The sequence below is a fragment of the Lissotriton vulgaris genome, chromosome 11 (assembly GCF_964263255.1).
Source record: "Lissotriton vulgaris chromosome 11, aLisVul1.2, whole genome shotgun sequence".
NCBI classification, from domain to species: domain Eukaryota; kingdom Metazoa; phylum Chordata; class Amphibia; order Caudata; family Salamandridae; genus Lissotriton; species Lissotriton vulgaris.
Window position 1 is genome coordinate 971,472,118 of NC_141699.1, and position 9,014 is coordinate 971,481,131.

The following is a 9,014-nucleotide window of genomic DNA, read 5'->3' on the forward strand; positions in this document are numbered from 1 at the left end:
CGCACAGCATGGTGATTATAATATTAGTATGCATGGCAGGAGCCACTAAGCATACAGTATGTAGGACACAGAATGTGGGAAAGAGTCACTGAGTGTGGGAACAAGGAATGTGTTTCTAAAGATGTCAAGGCTTACTTAAAGGAAGTTTGGACTGCAGGCCTCATATATTTTTTTATCGTTTCCGGGTTCCTGAGGGAGTGCTCAAGACAAATTGCATGTTTTTTTAAATGTTCTGCCAATTAGTTGCAGATCTTTTCTGTTGCTGTTTGGGACCTCATGTAAACCGTGTTGCTAGCAGTTAAATTGTTGCAAATTATGCTTGTGTCTGTTTCAGCACCAACGTTCATTTAGAACTAAGAGCAAAGAGCACTTGTTCATATGTTATGCTCAGTCTTCTCAACAACTCAGAGTTCAGGCTTACATTGACTGACAAGCATGACAACACACACCGAAAGACTGACAGATTTCACTTTATTGCACCATCTTTAAGCCTTCTATTTAGAACTTTAAAGTATATGAGAGTTAAGCCCCAATCAGACATTTTTTGTTGCAGCCCACTGCTTCGTTTTTTTTCGGAGCAGGGTCGGTCAGCCTAGCCAAGAGGGCAATCAGGCAGTGCCCGATGGACAGGTCTGACAGATCAGTGTGTGGCCGGTTTTTGTAGCAGCTTGCGGTCCTTTTTTTGACACGGCACAAGTTTAAGGGGCGGTGGGGTCCCGCAGCTCCTACCTGTTGTGAGGAATCGCAGGCACCCCCCGCTCTTACATGTGGCTGCCGCCCTTGACCGCCACAGGTGGCACAAGGTCTAGCTAAGCCACATTGTGAACCAGTTTTAACTGTTAATATCCCTAATATTACCACAAACATTGCAGGCAGCAAAATCAAAAGCATGCAGTCTCTTGTATCTTGTAAAGTACCCATATAAAGTTAAAAACTGAACTGCGCAAGAGCTCTGACCTCCTGGTTAGAGAACTCCAATTTCCCCCTTGCTCAGCCCTGTTATTTTCTCTTTTTATTCTAGGTTGTCTCCTGTGTTTCTGCATTTGTTTAGTTTATTTTGTACTCCTTTTATTTATTCTTCCTTATATTCTCATTTATCTTTTCTATATTGTGCCTTGTTGTGTCCTTTTTGCCGTGTCTTCTCATGCCATTTCCCCTGTCACTGCTGTACCCCCGGCACCTCCCACTGCCGGTTCCTGATCCCGACTCCCAGCTGAGATCCCTCACCCATACCCTACTTAATGGCGGCCCCTGCGAGAGCAGCTGAGCAAGACCTCTGACCTCCTGGTCACAGAACTCGGCTCTCCCCTCGCGCAGCCCTGTAGTTGCGCGCACTGCCCCTCCACCTCTCTCCCCGGTAGGTGTTCAAGGCCCCTGCTGGTCTGTTCTCGTTGTGGTAACTGTGCCTGTTTTCCCATTGTCTCCAGTATTGTTTTTTTTTTTCTCTTTTTATTCTTGGTTGTCTCCTGTATTCCTGCATTCGTTTTATATACTTTTTACTCATCTCAACCACCTGTCTCTGCCATGGTCAATTATCTAGAACAGGGATTCTCGCTAGGCTATCGGTTAAAGGGATCACTGAAATAATATCGAGGGACAAAATATCGACTTGCAAAAATATCGTGGACAAAATATCGACAGTCAAAATATCGAGTTTGTATCTACAAACAGGTAAGTACAAAAATATCGAGTACAAAATATCGTTTACAATAATATAGTTGTAAAAAATATCGACTTTATTAAAAAGAGTGTTAAATTAAATTAATATTAAAATTTAATTACTAAAATATACTTAAAAATACTTAAATTAACTTATAATAATTGAATAATAAATGAAATTAATAAAAATAATATTTTACAATCATATTTGTTAAAACATATATATATAGTAACATACTATAATTAAATAAGATACTATTATATTACCGTACGATACCAGAAGTGTAAAAAATACTATTCCCACTCCAAAGAGTGCAAGCGTAGGGAAAGCGTTGGATAGCGTAGGGGTTAAAATTACTATTCCCACTCTAGTGGGTGCAACAGTAGGGAAAGTGTTGGATAGCGTAGGGGTTAAAATTACTATTCCCACTCCAGTGGGTGCAACAGTAGGGAAAGTGTTGGATAGCGTAGGGGTTAAAATTACTATTCCCACTCCAGTGGGTGCAACAGTAGGGAAAGCGTTGGATAGCGTAGGGGTTAAAATTACTATTCCCACTCCAGTGGGTGCAACAGTAGGGAAAGTGTTGGATAGCGTAGGGGTTAAAATTACTATTCCCACTCCAGTGGGTGCAACAGTAGGGAAAGCGTTGGATAGCGTAGGGGTTAAAATTACTATTCCCACTCCAGTGGGTGTAACAGTAGGGAAAGTGTTGGACAGCGTAGGGGTTAAAATTACTATTCCCACTCCAGTGGGTGCAACAGTAGTGAAAGCGTTGGAAAGCATATTTTCAATAATTAAATTTGTAAAAATCACATATTAATAAATTAATCAATTAATATAAAATTATTAACAATTACTATTTAATTAATTAACACATATAAATTAATTTACAATTAATTTTAAATTAATATCAATTAATTAATTTACATATTTAATTAATTATAATTAAATTACTTCCCACCCTATTCCCCTATAAACCCACAACCCGCTACAGAATTACATTACGCAATTATTATAAAAACAAAATTCATTTAATAAAATTATTTATAACATTAATACACACTTTTCACACATATTATTACATAAAAATACACTATAAAATATTATATATTATTAAAAATTCGATATTTTTGCTATCTATATTTTATACAGTCGATATTACTTCACTTACCTTAAAAACGATATTTTTGTAGTCAATATTCTGTCCAGTCGATATTTTGTCCAGTCTATATTTAAAAGTCGATATTATGTCCAGTCGATATTTTGGAGTCGATATTTTGTCTGTGCACCGGTTAAAGATATAGCAGGCCTGGCCAAGTAACTCACTCAGGAATAGTTAGCTGAGGTCATCAACAACTAAGATAGGAGTAAAGTAATCAGTGACAATGGGTGGAACCAGGTCTTTGTGGATCAGTTGAAAGCCTCAATGTCACAACTCTCCAATTATATCTTATCCAGTGATAGAATCCCTTTATCCTTTTCGAAAGGTACTTTTGCTTGCTTTTTTGAAGAAAGGAAAGGATTCCGCAAATTTTAATTCCTATCGACCAATGGCACTTATTAACACTGATTATAACCTTTTGGCTAAATTAATAGCGACAAGACTAACTCTAGTATTGCCCCAGACTATTCATATGGACTAGAGCTGCCTAATGACCCTGCTCGCAGGCAGGTCGCTCCCGACGCTGCTACACGGCTCTGCCTGCATTGTTTTTGCCTTATCTTGTATTTTTCCCCTATGCCTAACTTGCTTTCTTGCCCAGACTTGTATTTATTCTCCTGTGCCTGTACTTGCTTTCTTGCCCAGACTTGTTTTTATTCCCCTGTGCCTGTACTTGCTTTCTTGCCCAGACTTGTTATTATTCCCCTGTGCCTGTAACTGCTTTCTTGCCCAGACTTGTTTTTATTCCCCTGTGCCTGCACTTGCTTTCTTGCCCAGATTTGTTTTTATTCCCCTGTGCCTAACTTGCTTTCTTGCCCAGACTTGTTTTTATTCCCCTGTACCTGTACTTGCTTTCTTGCCCAGACTTGTTTTTATTCCTCTGTGCCTGTACTTGTTTTCTTGCCTAAACTTGTTTTTCCTTCCTGTGCCCAGTTCTCCCGCGGCCCACCCGTTTTTCCCGCCGTTGCACCCCTGCGGCCCCACCCCCCTGTCTTCCCATTTGCCTCCCCGCTCCCGCCTCCCAACTGCTCCTCCCTCCCACATCCCTTCATATGGAGGCCATGGACCAGCTGTGTGCAGCGGCCGTGCCGCTGGCGCGCTTATGGCGTGCCTTAGTCAAGCCCGTCTGTGCCCGTCCGTGCCTGGACCACGCCGAGCGCTAGGACCCCTGGACCCCGCAAACGCCACAACGCCCAACACAGCTACGATGCCAAAACCCTCCACGCACTCAACACCGGATGATCACACACCTGCTTCTTGGCGCCCCGAAGCGCACCACCCACTGAGCTTTCACCTGCCGGAACTTCAATTTCACAAGCATCCGCCCCACCATGCTGCCGACCAGGAAAGAATCCAACCACCTCAGATGCATCCTTCTCAACACCCGCTCCGCCCGCAAACACGCTGTTGAACTCAGGGACCTACTCGACTCAACCTCTCCAGATGTCGCCTTCCTGATGGAGACCTGGTTGAACCCCACCTCAGCACCCGACATAGCCATAGCCATCCCGGAAGGCTACAACATCACCCGCAGGGACCGCACCGACTGAGCAGGAGGAGGAATCACCATCGTCCACAGGAACACTCTCTCGACCAACACCGATGATACCCTCAGCACTGCCGAACACCTGCACCTCCAGATCCACACCGACCCAAACACCACCCTCAGAGGAACCCTCATCTACAGACCCCCTGGACCCAGACCACATTTCAGCGATTCCATCACTGACTTCGTTAGCACACACGCCATCGCCTCCACGGACTCTACATCCTCCTCGGGGGCCTGAACTTCCACCTCGAGAACAAAACGACACCAACTCGACCACCCTGATCGACAAACTAGCCAACCTTGGACTCAGACAACTTGTCACCCACCCACTTTGCCGGTCACACGCTTGACCCCATCTTCTCCGCAAGCCCCCACATCTCTTTCAACCACACCACTGAACTCCACTGGACTGACCATCGCTGCATCCACTTCACCTTCAAGAAACCCACCAAGCACCACCGCACCCAACAGATGCCTCGCCGCTGCTGGAGCAAAGTCACAGAAGACCAGCTAACCACCACCCTCGCCCAGAGCCCACCCGCTGCCCCCACCTTCCCTGACACCGTCGCCCGCAACCTCAGACAGTGGATCAACGACTGTGCCAACACCCTCGCCCCGATCAAGAAACCCTCCAACAGTCACACCAACAAGAAAGGCAGCTGGTTTACTGAAGACCTCCAGGCCTCCTAGCAAACCTGCCGAGAGCTGGAGAAGATCTGGCTCCGTGAACAAGCACCAGACAGCCACACAGCCCACAACAACGCCACCCGCAGACACCATCACCTCATCAGAAACCCGCCAAAAAAGCCTCCTTCAAAAACTGCCTAGACAACAACACGCACAGCAGCAAAGAGCTCTTCAACATCGTGAAGGAACTCTCCAACCCCAGCTCCAACACCAAATACATCCCACTCTTGCAAGACCTGTGTGACTCGCTGGCCACCTTCTTCCACCACAAGATCGCAGTCATCCACGACAGCTTCAACGCCACGACCCCCCCCGACAACCACTGAGACCTCCACCCCCATGACCACCATCTGCACCAACCGCCTGCTCTCCTAGACCAACATCAATGACGACGACACCATCAAGATCATGAACACTATCCACTCCGGATCTCCGTCAGACCCATGCCCACACCACATCTTCAACAAAGCCAGCACATCCATCGCACCCCATCTCCGGAAAGTCATTAACACCTCCTTCAAGACAGCAACCTTCCCGGAGAGCTAGAAGCACGCCGAGATCAATGCCTTACTCAAGAAACCCAAGGCGGACCCCAAGGACCTCAAGAACTTACGGCCCATCTCCCTGCTCCCGTTCCCGGCAAAGGTCATCGAGAAGACTGTCAACGAACAACTGACCAGCTACCTGGAGGAGAACAACATCCTGGACCCTTCTCAGTCCGGGTTCCGCAGCAACCACAGCACAGAGACTGCCCTCATTGCCGCCACCAATGACAACAAGTCCCTGCTGGACAACGGAGAACCAGCGGCCCTCCTCCCCCTGGACCTGTCAGCCATCTTCGACACTGTCTGCCACCACACACTACGAACACACCTCCACAACGCCAGGATCCAAGAGAAGGCTTTGGACTGGACCACCTCCTTCCTCCCTGGTAGAACACAGAGTGTCCGCCTTTCCCTCTTCCGCTTCGAAGCCACCAAGATCATCTGCGGCGTACCCCAGGGCTCATCCCTCAGCCCAACTCTGTTTAACATCTACATGGCACCGCTCGCCCAGGTTGCCTGTCGGCACAACCTCAACATCATGTCCTACGCCAATGACACCCAGCTGATCCTCTCCCTCACCAAGGACCCCCAAACCGGCAAAACCAACCTTCACGAAGGAATGAAGGCCGTCGCTGAATGGATGAGGAATAACCAACTGAAGCTGAACTCGGAGAAGACAGAGGTCCTCATCCTCTGATCCACCCCTTCCGCCTGGGACGACTCCTGGTGGCTGACCGCACTAGTAACCGCTCCAACACCCACCAACCACACACACAACCTAGGGGTTATCCTTGAGTCCACCCTCTCCATGACTAAACAGTTCAACGCCGTCTCCTCCTCCTGCTTTAACACCCTCCGAATGCTCCGCAGGATCTACAAGTGGATCCCCACTGAAATGAGACGAACGGTCACCCAGGCCCTCGTCAGCAGCAGGTTGAACTACGGAAACACCCTCTACGCAGGAGCCTCGGCCAAACTCCTGAGACAGCTCCAAAGCATCCAGAACACCTCTGCACGCCTGATCCTCAACATCCCTCACCGCAGCCAGATCACACCCCACCTGAGAGCCCGGCACTGGCTCCCGGTCAACAAGAGGATAACCTTAAAGCTCCTCACCCATGCACACAAGGAACTCCACAACACCGGACCAATGTACCTCAACAGACGACTCAACTTCTACACCCCCACCCGCCAGCTCCACCTACCTTGCCTTCGCCACAGTCCCCCGGCTTCCAAAGAGCGTCCTCCTGCGGCAGATCGTTCTCCCACCTTGCCGCTAAGACCTGGCACACCCTCCCCATCCATCCACGGCAGACCCAAGACTTGCTGACCTTCAGAAATCTGCTCAAGACCTGCTTTTCAAGCAGTAGCAGCATTCCCCACCCCAGCGCCTTGAGACCCTCATGGGTGAGTAGTGCGCTTTACAAATGATATGAGTGATTGATTGGTTGAATGGCAGGGTGGCAGCTCTATGCTAATACACCTTACTTTTTATCCATTGCTTCTGTCTCGGTCAATAAAATTCCAGCTGCCTTCCTTTTTATAGATACAGAAAAAGCATTTGATGCAATTCATTGGTCATTTCTGTCTGAGGTATAAAGGAAAGTGGGTCTACCATCTCAGTTGATAGATGTTTTAAGAAATCGTTTTAAGAAATCATTATAAAGGCGCTAATGCCTATTTGATCATTAATGGGAAGAGTACACGAAGATTTCGAATCTCTACAGTGCCCATTATGCCCTTTGTTTTTTACTCTTTACATTGAGCCTCTGGCAATGGCTATTGAAGCTTCCCTAGAAATAGAGGCAATAGCGCCCTGTGCACCGAAACTCAAGCTTTTAAATGATGACCTTGTGGTATACACTCCTGCAAAGGTTCAATCAATCTCGATTTACTACTCGTAAATGCCCTTTAAGAATACCAAAAGTTTAACTTTACGACTTTCGGTATTCCCAAAGACCATTTATGGTAGTAAATGGCCTTTATGTATACCGTAATTCGTAAAGTTAAACTTTCGCCTCATTTTACCTTTGTGAATCGGCCCCTACAAGTATATTGGGAAAGGTTTTTAGCAGCCATCAGATGGAGCCTAACAGCAGCAAAACCACCCTATGGACTAGCCCTTTTACCGGGAGTATCTAGGCATTTAGGTTTATCTTCCAAGTGGGCCAGAAGGGCTGGCGTATCCTCTTCTATATGATTTGGTATGCCTATCCATGGTTATTCAAAATTAAAATATAGACTGGTGTGTCGCTGCATGGTGTAGACTGTTTTTTGTATTAATTCTGGGATTAGTTAAATGTAATAGCACACGACAGATATATGTATTGATTTATGTTTTGTATTTGCCGTTTGAAGATTATAATTACAATGAAATATGTAGTGATAAAATTGTGGATGAAGTTGTATTTTGTTTGTCTGAGCCTACATTAAAATAATTTGAAAAAACAACAACACAATCCTCATTTGCTGTAATGGGTAAATATTTTTTACATTGTGTTAAATTAATGTACTACATCATAGATACAGTACATTATTAAGACGTTTTATGGATAGAGTGTAAAGGAGCACAGAGTAACTCGTGCATGCATCTAAATCATGCTGCAAGAGTTGTGATTACAGCCTATATATTCATATTTTAGCAAAATGTTTTCAGTCGGTGAAATAATTGATCAGTTTTGCAAACAAAATTGTTTAACCTTTAGACAGAACCGAATAAAATATCAATACATCAGAAAGTATAGCAAGTAAAATGTATATCAACTGCATGAAAACATTCTCACGAAATCGTCTTTTTCCTGCTGTCAGTCCCCATAGTGTCAAGACGACCATTATCTTTCAGCTGATATCTTTCAGGAATGAAATGATGAAAGGAATGATTCTGTAACTTTTATCAGACTGTAAATATTAGAGGATTTCCAAAAATTAGCTTTCTGCTTACCTGCCGTGAAGTAATGTGCTAATGGCTAACAAAGGCCTCTTACCCCCGCAAAGAACAATTTGCATTGCTAAGAGCACTGCATTTCCTGGGGAAATGAGCTTCCCACCAAACTGTGCTGCCTCAATTACTTGAGGGCACGGCTGCATTCCACTTGTTTCAATGAGGCATAGCTAACTTCAAAGCAAGAAGCAAAAACATGTGAGTAAACAGATTAGCAGTCAAAATATTTATGTATTCTTGTGCAACCTGCATGTAAATGTAGCTCTCTCCGTTTCTGATTTTACAGTTTAGGAGTGCATTCTACGAGGCAAACTAACAAAGTTGGGCGCTAGACTTTAAACCATGAATATCATATACAAGTACCTCAATCTCAACAGCTTTTCATAACTTGTTTCATTCTAAGATGTATTTAAAAGACATAACATTTTCATTTTTGTTGTTTTCTAAGTGTGCATGTCTGTCATGATTGT